Raw genomic sequence first — 14,036 nt, forward strand, 5'->3', positions numbered from 1 at the left:
CTTTATGTGCGGATAAAAGTGAAAATATACTTGGTAGCAATCGCTAATTTTAGGTTTCTACTTGACAGCAAGGAGTCAAATGTGACTGTGGTTAGGAATCTCTGGCTAGTGCCATTAACAGAAATGGAAGTGTTAGGTGAAAGAGCTAGACTGGGTGCTGGAGGCAGTTCCACCTGTGACTGACGGGGACAGAGAAATTGTGGAGTCCTGCTGGTGGAACTAACGTTGATTGATTACTTTGTGCAAGCTACTGCCCAGATGTTTTTTGTTTGCTGACTCATTTAATCTTCACAGCAATACTATTAGGTAGGTAATGCATTATCCCCGTTTTACAGATGAGGAAACTGAGGCATGAGGAAGTGAAATAACTGGTCCAACATCACACTGATAGTAAGTGGCAGAAGCATTATGGCTCTGGAACCATTTACATTTCTGAAATGTAACCATTCCTTTGAACATGTGAAACTGGCTCACATCAGGATTAGGATCATAGGGTTAGAGTCTTTCACACAGAGGTGATAGTTAACAATGTGGGAATGAAGATGATCACCAAAGGAGAGAGCAGATAGAAGATAAGTAAGGTTAAAATCTTGCAGAACTCCATACTTCCAAGTCCATTCACTCCTTTCCGTCTCCTCAGCCATCACACAGACCCACATCACCATCATCTTTCACCTATATCACTAGTAATCTCCAAACTAGGCTCTCCCCTTCTTACCCCTCTCTAATCCATTCTCTCTACAACTGTAAGAATGATCTTTTGAAAAGATATCTGTTGCTTGGCTGAATATACCCTTTGCTGGCCTCCCATTGCCTCTAAAGTATGAAGTTCTGAACATGCCTACAAAGCTCTAAGTGATCTGGACCTTGATACCCTCCAAACTCCTCTCCACTCTCCCTCTTCTCACAGTGCTCCAGCCACACCGGACTCCTTTTGAATCCTAGAAGATGCCAAGTGCCTTTTTAATCATTTACATGTGCTGTTCTCTGCTGTTCCGGTTCTTTACCAAACAGACTTTACCTGCCCCTTTGCTATCTCCACAGACCATCCTATGGACTTCCTCAATGACCACCCTTCTGAAGTATATCTCCCCTTTTAATCACTCTTACAACAGTACTTTTTTCAGAATGTACCATCTGCTTCTTGTCTTCTCCCACTAGACCATATGCTGCACCATGACTGTTTTCACTCACTGTTGTGTACCAGGCCCACTGCCTGGCACATCCAGGCATTCAGTAAATGTCTGCTGAAGATGAATGAGGTGTGAGGAGAGGCAGGGTAGGGCATTCTTACCGAAGTAGAGGAAGGAAAGTTTCTGGAAGCAAGAGTATTGGCAACAGATGTTACAAACTAAGAAAAGACTTCCAGATTTCATAAATAGATCAAGCTTTTGAGAGCAGTTTGAATTAAGGGTGGCGAGGAAGGACACTGTAAGAGGTCCCACAGCCACCTACACATTTGGTGGTTTGCTAGAAGGACTTGCAGGACTCAGAGGGTATCATTTATTGTAGAGAAAGATATACAACAGGATCATCAAGGGAAAAAGACACATCACATGGAGTCTGGAGGAATCTATGCACAGGCCTCCTACGTGTTGTGCGATGTCTCTGCCCAGAGAAGCCTGCTGGAGATTCGGGAGTCCAAGGATTTTATTGAGGGCTGGTTACAGGCACAAAGACCAAAATCATAACTATCAAAATTCCAGACACCCAGAAGGAAAGCAGGCATTCAGTGCCCCAAGCAGGCAAAAGTGTTATCTGAAAAGCAAGGAACTTTTCAAAAGCCAAATTCTCAGGCTCCAGCCAAGAGCCAACCCTGCAAGTAGGCCCTTCTAAAGACAGCAACCTCAGGCCTGCTATGTTAAAAACTCTTCCCTGCACAGTCACAAAGCATAATTTTTAGGGAATGAATACAAACCAAAAGGTGGTGCACCAAATAAAGAATACTCTTTACAGATGTGATGAAGAAACAGAACACATAAGAGGCTGAAGAATGAGATATTTTAGGATAGGAAAGACCCTCACTGATTTGCAGACAAAACAGAAATAACTAGCAGAGAGTAAAGATAATATTAGCATTGGGGGGAGCCCAAGAAAGGACTAAAGAAGAATACAGGGAACAACTTGGGAAGGCTTTTTGGCTTCCCCGCCCCCAGCAACGCTTAGTGACTTGAGGAGATAAGCCTCTAAAGTTAATAAAGGGCTTTTTTGCATTCAAGTGACCTTGGGTTCTTAGAATGAAAGAGACTGTCTCATTGAAATGGTTGACCAAAATGCTTACATACAGGCAAATGGGTCCAGAAAAAAGGGCATGGACCAAGAAAACAGGGAGAGGCTGAAAGATTAGAGGTCAGGATCTAATCCCAAATTCATTGTAAGTGAAAAGTAAGGAAACTGATTAAGGAAGAACATTTCATAATTTAAAATCTGAGATGCAACTGTTCCAACAATAAATAAACCCAAACGGCTTCCCTGCTGGTAGAGAGGAAAATGGAGATAAGAAACACTGAAGGTAGGTCCAGAAGCAGGATAGCCAGTACGTTGGTTCATAAGTGTGGATTCAGGAAAAGGATGGAGAAGACCACGCTGGTTTCTATGGTTATTGGGGAAAGTGGGAAGGTGCCCTGGAGCTTAATACGTAGTGGCAAAAATAAAAATAAAAAATAAGGAGAGAATCATATGAGAAAATGCATGCTCTTCAGGTTCACGGTTGTTGAATCCTGGTGGTGGTACAGGAATATGCCCACCTCTTCTCACTGAATCAATCTTACCCACAAGACATTTTAAAATATAAGGAATAGTCTATATTGGGGAGGATTAGCCAGAAGGAAAGGAAATATTATGAATGGAAAGTAGAATTCCATTAAAATTTTTTTAATGGAGTATTATGTGATAAGCACTTAACTAAAAGCTTTATTATATTCTTGTTTAGTCCTCACAACAATCCTGAGGGGAGATGGATAATATATTTCCAATTTACAAATGAGGAAATTGACGCTAAGCAATTAAATTTTCCGAGGTCGCTCAGCTAATGAGGAAAAATGAAAAGACCATTCCAAAATAATCTGAGCAGTATACTGGTGTAAGGATAGACATATTAGATCTATGGAATAGAATTGAGAGTTCAAAAATGTGTTAACAAATACAAACTACTGTACATAAAATAGATAAGCATCAATGATTTACTGTATAGCACAGGGAACTATATCAATATCTTATAATAACCTACAATGGAAGATAATCTGAAAAATATATACAACTGAATCACTTTGCTATACACCTGAAACTAACACAATACTATAAATCAACTCTACTTCAAATAAAAAAAGAAATAAGTAAACCCATCTGTCTGTGGACAGCTGATTGTCAACAAGTGTGCCAAGACTGTTCAATGGGGAAAGAACAGTCTTCTCAACAAATGGTGCTGGGACAACTGGCTATGCATATACAAAAGAATGAATCTGGACCCTTACCTCACACCACATACAAAAAGTAACTAAAAGTAGATCATAGAGCTAAGTGTAAAAACTAAAAACATTTGTCATTTAAAGCACACCATCAAGAAAGTATTTAAATGACAACCCACAGAATGGGAGGAAATATTTGCAATCACATCTCTGATTAGGGACTTGTATTTAGAATATATGAAGAACTCTTACAAGTCAGTAATGAAAAGACAATCCAATTAAAGAATGAGTCTTTTGGTGGTATAAGAAGAAGGCCTGGACAACCAGAACCGCTTTTATGGATTGGTTGCATCGATGCTTTGTCCCTGAAGACAGGAAGTACCTTGCCAGTAAGGAACTGCCTTTTAAAGTTCTTTTGATATTGGACAATGCCCCCAGCCACCCAGAACTCCATGAGTTCAACATTGAAGGCGTCAAAGTGATCTACTTGCCCCCAAACATAACGTCTCTAATTCAGCCTCTATATCAGGGGATCATAAGGACCTTTAAGGCTAATTATACATGGTACTCTATGAAAAGGATTGTCACACTATGGAAGAGAACCCTGATAGAACATCAGGAAAGTCTGGAAGGATTACACCATTCAAGATGCCATTGTTGTTATAGAAAAAGCTGTGAAAGCCATCAAGCCTGAAACAATATATTTCTGCTGGAGAAAACTGTGTCCAGATGTTGAGCCTGACTCAACAGGATTTACTACATAGCCAGTCAAGGAAATCATGAAAGAGAGAGACTGTGGATATGACAGAAAAAGTGGAAGCTGAAGGGTTCAAGATATGGATCTTGGAGAGATTCAAGAGCTAACAGACACCACACCAGAAGAATTCACAGAAGACAACTTGATGGAGGTGAGCGCTTCTGAACCAGTGCCAGACAATTAGGAAGAAGATGTAAAGGAAGCAGTGTCAGAAAACAAATTGACATTAGACAATCTGGCAGAGGGTTCCAATTCTTCAAAATGGCTTTTAACTCCTTTTATGACATGGGCCCTTCTGTGATACAGGCACTGAAACTAAAGCAAATGGTAGAAGAAAGATTGGTACTATATATTATAGAAACATTTTCAGAGAAATGAAAAAGCAAAAAAGTCAGAAATCGTGATGTATTCTGTAAAGTTCACCAAGTGGGCCTGCCTCTCCTCCCTCCCCTTCCACCTCCTCCTCTTATTCCACCTCTTGTCACCCCTGAGACAGCAAGACCAGCCCTTCCTCTCCCTCCTCCCCCTCAGCCTACTCAATGTGAAAATGACAAGGACCAAGACCTTTATGATGATCCACTTCTACTTAATGAATAGTAAATAATCATCATGTCATACAGCTAATAAGCTTATCTGTTGTATATGTGTGTGTCTTCATGTGGAAATCTAATAACTGTACAGCAAGAACTGTATGAGACTTTTTTGTGACATCATCATCATCACCTAAGTATTCATCATGTAGAACACCATGTGCAAGACTAGTATTAACGTGGATAACCTACCCTTATATAGGCATAAGGTGAGTGATATTTAATATAAAATTAACAATGTGTTAGTTTTCTTACTGTGTATCAGCATATTAGATAAGGGGGGGTCTTTTTTAAGTAACAATGTTTCCAATGCTATATTACGAATATGACTGTAATACTGTATGCCATAAAAATTTTATAACGATTCATTCATTAGTGTATAGGCTAGGCTATAGCAAAGCAATTGTATCAATTACACTAGGCTACCACTGAACTATCATAATGCTGCTTCTTCATTATCAATTCATGAATCATTATACCTGTAAATAAATATGAATTTCCTTTTCACATTATCTTTCCATTTTTGATATTTAGTGTTAGTAATATGTATAACATCTACAGTGTTTTGTATCATAATAGACAATATTGATGTAGGTACTGACAATTCATCTCATAAACAGAACAATGTAATTTTACAGTATCAATAAACACAGTACAGTACTGTAAATCTATTTTTTCTTCTTTATGATGTTCTTAATAATATTTAATATTCTCTAACTTATTTTATTGTAAGAATACAGCATATAATACATATAACACAAAATATGTGTTAATCGATTGTTTATGTTATCAGTAAAGCTTCTAGTCAACAGTAGGCTATTAGTAAAGTTTTGGGGGAGTCAAAAGTTATATGTGGATATTCAGTGGTGCAGGGGTTAGGCGGATGGTTTGTGCCCCAACCCCTACATCGTTCAAGGGTCAATTGTATATTGTGAAATGCTCACCACAATAAGTCTTATTAACATTCATCACCACATATAGTTACAAAAATATTTTTCTTTTTCTTTTCTTTTTTCTTTCTTTATTCCTTTTTTGTTCTTTCTTATGATGAGAACTTTTAAGATCTACAGGACTTTGTAGGCTCCAGTCAAGATGGCAGAATAGAAGGACGTGGAGCTCACCTTCTTCCACAAATACATCTACATCTGAAACAGTTCTTACAGAATACCTACTGAACGCTGGAAGAATATTTCAAACACCCAAAATCGCAAGAAAGATCTCCACATAACCAGGTGGATCTTGGACTGAGGACAAAATGGCAGAGTAGAAGGAACTGAGCTCACCTCCCCTCGTGAAAGCACCAAAATCACAACTAACTGCTAAACAACCATCAACAAAAAAGACTGGAACCTACCAAAAAAAGATATTCTACTTCCAAAGACAAAGAAGAAGGAGGGGCACATTCACAACACAAGCAAATCCCATACCTGCTGGGTGGGTGGCCCACAAACTGGAAAATGATTATATTGCAGAGGTTCTCCCACAGGAGTGAGAGTTTAGAGCCCCATGTCAGGCTCCCCAGTCCGGGGGTCTGGCATAGGGTAGAGGAGCCCCCAGAGCATTTGGCTTTGAAGGCCAGAGGGGCTTGATAGTGGGAACTCCACAGGACTGGGGGAAACAGAAACTCCACTCTTAGATGGTACACACAAGGTCTTGTGAACACCAGGACGAGGGGAAAAAGCAGTGACTGCATAGAAGCCTGTACCAGACCTACCTACTGGTCTTAGAGAGTCTCCTGGGTAGGGGGTGACTATGGTTCACTGTGGGGACAAGGACACTGGTGGTGGTGGTACTGAGGAGTACTCATTGGCATAAGCTCTCCTGGAGGCAGCCATTTTGATGCCAAGACCTGATACACCCAACAGCCCGTAGGCCCCAGTCTGGGACGCCTCAGACCAAACAACCAACAGGGTGGGAAAACAGCCCCACCCATCAGCAGACAGGCTGCTTAAAGTCTTCCTGAGCCCAGAGCCACCTCTAAACACACCCCTTGAGCACTTCCCCGGTGGTCCAGTGGTTAACACTCCATGGTCCCAGTGTAGGGGGCACAGGTTCGATCCCTGGTTGGAGGAGTTCCGCATGCTGCAAGGTGTAGCCAAAAAAATAAAAAACACCCCTTGACATGGGCCTGCCCACCAGAGGGACAAGACCCAGCTTCACCCACCAGTGAGCAGCACCAGTTCCTCCCACCAGGAGTCCTGCACAAGCCTCTTAGACCAGCCTCACCCACCAGGGGGCAGACACCAAAAGCAAGAGGAACTACAATCCTGCAGCCTGTGGGACAACAAACACAGAAAGTTAGACAAAATGAGATGGCACAGGAATATGTTCCAGACAAAGGAACAAGATAAAACCACAAAAGAACAACTATGTGAAGTGGAGATAGGCAATCTACCTGAAAAAGAATTCAGAGTAATGGTAGTAAAGATGATTCAAGATCTCAGAAAAAGAATGGAGGCACAGACCAAGAAGATACAAGAAATGTTTAGCAAAGAGCTAGAAGACATATAGAACAAACAGAGTTGAACAATACAATAACTGAAATGAAGAATACACCAGAAGGAATCAATAGCAGAATAAATGAGGCAGAACAACGAATAAGTGAGCTGGAAGACAGAATGGTGGAATTCACTGCCGCAAAACAAAGGAAAAAGAATGAAAACAAATGAGGACAGTCTAAGAAACCTCTGGGACAACATTAAATGCACCAATATTTACATTACAGGGGTCCCAGAAGGAGAAGAGAGAGACAAAGTGCCTAAGAAAATATTTAAAGAAATAATGGCTGAAAACTTCCCTAACATGGGAAAGGAAACAGTCACCCGAGGCCAGGAAGTGCAGAGTTCCATACAGGATAAACCCAAGGAGGAACATACCAAGACACATATTAATCAAACTGACAAAAATTAAACACAAAGAGAGAATATTAAAAGCAACAAGGGAAAAGCACCAAATAACATACAAGGGAATCCCCATAAGGTTATCAGCTGATTTTTCGGCAGAAACTCTGCCAGCCAGAAGGGAGTAGCATGATATATTTAAAGTGATGAAAAGGAAAAAACCTACAACCAAGAATACTCTACCCAGCAAGGCTTTCATTCAGATTTGACAGAGAAATCAAAAGTTTTACAGACAAGCAAAAGCTAAGAGAATTCAGCACCACCAAACCATCTTTACAACAAATCCTAAAGGAATTTCTCTAGGTGGAAAAGAAAAGGCCACAACTAGAAATAAGAAAATTATGAATGGGAAAGCACCCAGTAAAGGCGAACATACATTAAAGGTAGGAAATCATCCACACACAAATATGATATCAAAACCAGCAATCATGAGGAGAATACAAATTCAGGATATTGGAAATGCATTTGAAATTAAGACACCAGCAACTTAAAACAATCTTGTATATATAAAGATGGATATATCAAAACCTCATGGTAACTGCAAACCAAAACTCTATCAAGACAATAAATATACACACAAAAAAGAAAAAGGAATCCAAAAACAACACTAAAGATAGTCATCAAATCACAAAAGAAGAGAACAAAAGAGGAAGGGAAGAAAAGATACCTACAAAAACAAATGCAAAACAATCAACAAAATGGAAATAAGAACCTATATATTGGTAATTACATTAAGTGTAAATGGTCCAACCAAAAGACATAAACTGGCTAAATGGATACAAAAACAAGACCCATATATATGCTGTCTACAATAGACCCACTTCAGATCTAGGGACACATACAGACTGAAAGGGAGGGGATGGAGAAAGGTATTCTATGCAAATGGAAAACAAAAGAAAGCTGAAGTAGCAATACTCATATCAGACAAAACAGACTTTACAAGAGACAAAGAAGGACACGACATAATGATCAAGGGATCAATCCAAGAAAAAGATACAACAATTGTAAATATATGCACCCAGTATAAGAGCACCTCAATATATAAGGCAAATGCTAACTGCCATAAAAGAAGAAATCAGCAGTAACACAATAATGGGGGCCTTTAACACCTCACTTACATCAATGGACAGATCATCCAGACAGAAAGTCAATAAGGAAACCCAGGCCTTAAATGACACGTTAGACCAGATGGACTTGATATTTATAGAACATTCCATCCAAAAGCAGCAGAATACACATTCTTTGAAAGTGCACATAGAACATTCTGCAGGATAGCTCACATGCTGAGCCGTAAAGCAAGCCTTGGTAAATTTAAGAAAACTGAAATCATATCAAGCATCTTTTCTGCCCACAACACTATGAGATTAGAAATCAACTACAAGAAAAAAACTATAAAAACACAAACACGTGGAGGCTAAACAAAATGCCACTAACCAATGGATCACTGAAGAAATCAAAGAGGAAATTTAAAAATACCTAGAGACAAATGAAAACAAAAATACGACAATCCAAAACCTATGGGATGCAGCGTAAGTAGTTTTAAAAGGGAAGATTAGAGCAATACAATCTTACCTCAGGAAACAAGAAAAATCCCAAATAAACAATCTAACGTTACACCTAAGGCAACTAGAGAAAGAAAAACAGACAAAACCCAAAGTTATCAGAAGGAAAGAAATAAAGATCAGAGCAGAAATAAATGACATAGAGATGAAGAAAACAATAGCAGAGGTCAATGAAACTAAAAGCTGGTTCTTTGACAAGATAAACAAAATAGATAAACCTTTAGCCAAACTCATCAAGAAAAAAAGGGAGAAGGCTCAAATCAAAATTAGAAATGAAAAAGGAGAAGTTACAACGGACATCACAGAAATACAAAGGATCATAAGAGATTACTACAGCAACCATATGCCAATAAAATGGACAAATTCTTAGAAAAGTACAATCTCCCAAAACTGAACCAGGAAGAAATAAAAAATATTAACAGACCACTCACAAGCACTGAAATTGAAACTGTGATTTAAAAACTCCCAAAAGGGGGCTTCCCTGGTGGTGCAGTGACTGAGAGTCCGCCTGCCAATGCAGGGGATACGGGTTCATGTCCTGGTCCAGGAAGATTCCACATTCCGTGGAGCAGCTGGGCCCGTGAGCCATGGCCACTGAGCCTGCACGTCTGGAGCCTGTGCTCCACAGTGGGAGAGGCCACAACAGTGAGAGGCCCGCGTACTGCAAAAAATAAATAAATAAAAATAAAAACTCCCAAAAAACAAAAGTCCAGGACCAAATGGCTTCACAGGCAAATTCTCTCAAACATTTAGGGAAGAGTTAACACCTATCCTTCTGAAACTATTTCAAAAGATTACAGAGGAAGGAACATACCCAAACTCATTCTATGAGGCCACCATCACTCTGATACCAAAACCAGACAAAGATACCACAAAAAAGGAAAATTACAGGCAAATATCACTGATGAACACAGACGCAAAAATCCTCAACAAAATACTAGCAAGCTGAATCCAACAATACATTAAAAGGATCATACACCACGATCAAGTGGGATTTATCCCAGGGATGCAAAGATTTTTCAATATCCAGAAATCAATCGTTGTGATACACCACATTAACAAACTGAAGAATAGAAAACATATGATCATCTCAATAGATGCAGAAAAAGCTTTTGACAAAATTCAACACTTATTTATGATAAAAACTCTCCAGAAAGTGGACACAGAAGGAACATACCTTAACATAATAAAGGCCATAGGGACTTCCCTGGTGGTGCAGTGGTTAAGACTCTGCACTCTCAATTGCAGAGGGCCCAGGTATGTTCCCTGGTCAGGGAACTAGATCTCACATGCATGCTGTAATTAAGAGTTTGCATGCCACAACTAAGGAGCCCGTGTGCCACAACTAAGGAGCCCATGAGACACAAGTAAGGAGCCCACCTGCCGCAACTAAGACCCAACAAACCAAATAAATAAATATTTTTATAAATAAATAAACAAATAAATAGATAAAGGCCATATATGACAAACCCACAGCTAACATTATACTCAACAGTGAAAAGGTGAAAGCATTTCCTCTAAGATCAGGAATAAGACAAGGATGTCCACTGTCACCATTTTTATTCAACGTAGTTTTGGAAGTCCTAGCCACAGCAATCAGAGAAGAAAAAGAAATAAAAGTAATCCAAATTGGAAAAAAAGAAGTAAACTCTCACTGATTGCAGATGACATGATACTATACTTAGAAAATCCTAAAGATGCTACCAGAAAACTACTAGAGCTCATCAACAAATTTGGTAAAGTTGTAGGATACAAAATTAACACAAAGAAATCTGTTGCATTTCTATACACTAACATCAAAAGGTCAGTAAGAGAAATTAAGGAAACCATCCCATTTACCATCACATCAAAAAGAATACCTAGGAATAAACCTACCTAAGGAGGCAAAAAACCTGTAATCTGAAAACTATAAGACACTTGGGCTTCCCTGGTGGCGCAGTGGTTGGGAGTCCGCCTCCCAATGCAGGGGGCGTGGGTTCGTGCCCCGGTCCGGGAGGATCCCACGTGCCGTGCAGCGGCTGGGCCCGTGGGCCATGGCTGCTGGGCCTGCGCATCCAGAGCCTGTGCTCCGCGGTGGGAGGGGCCACAGCAGTGAGGGGCCCGCATACCGCAAACAAAACAAAAACTATAAGACACTGATGAAAGAAATAGAAGATGACACAAACAGATAGAAAGATATACTGTGTTCTTGGATTGGAAGAATCAATATTGTGACAATGACTCTACTACCCGAGGTAATCTACAGATTTAATGCAATTCCTATCAAGTTACAAGTGGCATTTTTTGCAGATCTAGAACAAAAACCTTAAAATTTGTATGGAAACACAGAAGACCCTGAATAGCCAAAGCAATCTTGAGAAAGAAAAATGGAACTGGAAGAATCAGGCTCCCTGACTTCAGACTATACTACAAAGCTACAGTAATCAAAACAGTATGGTACTGGCACAAAACAGAAATATAGATCAACAGAAAAGAATAGAAAGCCCAGAGATAAACTCACACACCTATGGTCAATATATCTACAACAAGGAGGGAAGAATATACAATGGAGAACAGACAATCTCTTGAATAAGTGATTCTGAGAAAACTGGACAGCTACACATAAAAGAATGAAATTAGAACATTCTTTAACACCACACACAAAAATAAACTCAAAATGGATTAAAGACCTAAGTGTAAGACTGAATACTATAAAACTCTTAGAGGAAAACATAGGCAGAACACTCTGACATAAATCACAGAAATATCTTTTTGTATCCACCTCCTAGTGTAATGAAAATAAAAACAACAATAAACAAATGGGACCTAATTAAACTTAAAAGCTTCTGCACAGCAAAGGAAACCATAAACAAAATGCAAAGACCACCCACAGAAAGGGAGAAAATATTTGCAAACGATGTGACTGACAAGGGGTTAATCTCCAAAATATACAAACACCTCATGCAGCTCAATATAAAAAAAAACCCAATCAAAAAATGGGCAAAAGATCTAAATAGATATGTCTCTGAAGAAGACAAACAGATGGCCAAAAACCACATGAAAAGATGCTCAACATCACTAATTATTAGAGAACTGCAAATCAAACTACAATGAAGTATCACTTCACACCAGTCAGAATGGCCATCATCAAAAAGCTGACAAACAATAAATGCTGGAGACAGTGTGGGGAAAAAAGAACACTCCTACACTGTTGGTGGGAATGTAAATTGGTACAGCCACTATCAAAAACAGTATGGAGGTTCCTCAAAAAACTAAAAATAGAGTTACCATATGATCCAGCAATGCCACTCCTGGGCATATATCTGGAGAAAACCGTACTTTGAAAAGATACATGCCCCCCAGTGTTCACTGCAGCGCTATGGCTATTTACAATAGCCAAGACATTGGAAGCAACCTAAGTGTCCACTGACAGATGAATGGATAAAGAAGATGAGGTACATATATACAGTGGAGTATTAGCCATAAAAAAGAATGAAATAATGCCATTTGCAGCAACATGGATGGACCTAGAGATTATCATACTAATTGAAGTAAGTCAGACAGAGAAAGACAAACAGCATATGATATCACTCATGTGTAGGATCTAAAAAATGATACAAATGAACTTATTTACAAAACAGAAGCAGACTTACAGACCTTGAAAACAAACTTATGGTTACCAAAGGGGAAAGGTTGGGGGGAGGGATAAATTAGGAGGTTGGGATTTACATATAAACACTACTATATATAAAACAGATAATTAGCACAGGAAGCTCTACTCAATACTCTGTAGCAACCTATATGGGAAAAGAATCTGAAAAGAAATAGATATATGTATATGTATAACTAAATTACTTTGCTATACACCTGAAACTAACACAACATTGTAAATCAAGTATATACCACTATAGAATAAAAATTAAAATAAGATATATAGGACTATAATTCAAAAAGAGACAAGTACCACAATGTTCATTGCAGCACTATTTACAATAGCCAGGACATGGAAGCAACCTAAGTGTCCATCGACAGATGAATGGATAAAGAAGATGTGGCACATATATACAGTTGGAATATTACTCAGTCATAAAAAGAAACGAAATTGAGTTATTTGTAGTGAGGTGGATGGACCTAGAGTCTGTCATAGAGTGAAGTAAGTCAGAAAGAGAAAAACAAATACTGTATGCTAACACATATATATGGAATCTAAAAAAAAAAAAAAGTCTGAAGAACATAGGGGCAGGACAGGAATAAAGACGCAGACATAGAGAATGGACTTGAGGACACGGGGAGGGGGAAGGGGAAGCTGGGACGAAGTGAGAGAGTGGCATGGACATATATACACTACCAAATGTAAAATAGATAGCTAGGGGGAAGCAGCCGCATAGCACAGGGAGATCAGATTGGTGCTTTGTGACCACCTAGAAGGGTGGGATAGGGAGGGTAGGAGGGAGATGCAAGAGGGAGGAGATATGGGGATATATGTATATGTATAGCTGATTCATTTTGTTATAAAGCAGAAACTAACACACCATTGTACAGCAATTATACTCCAATAGAGATGTTAAAAAGAAAAAAAGATATATAGGACTTTGGCTTTTATTTTAAGTGAAATGAGGAGAAACTGGCAGGTTCTGAACAAATGAGTAAAATAGTCTTGACTTGGATTTTAGAATGATCATACAGTCTGCTGTACAGAAAATAAATGGCAAGGGACAAGAGGGAAACTGAGAGACTCTTTAGGAGGCTACTGCAATAAGAAACAATGGTGGCTGGGACCAGGGTGGTAACCCTGGATATGGGTGAAAAACAGTGATTCTAGAAGATACAGCTGATAGGAT

This window comes from Lipotes vexillifer, unplaced genomic scaffold (genome assembly GCF_000442215.2).
Source record: "Lipotes vexillifer unplaced genomic scaffold, Lipotes_vexillifer_v1.1 scaffold810, whole genome shotgun sequence".
NCBI classification, from domain to species: domain Eukaryota; kingdom Metazoa; phylum Chordata; class Mammalia; order Artiodactyla; family Lipotidae; genus Lipotes; species Lipotes vexillifer.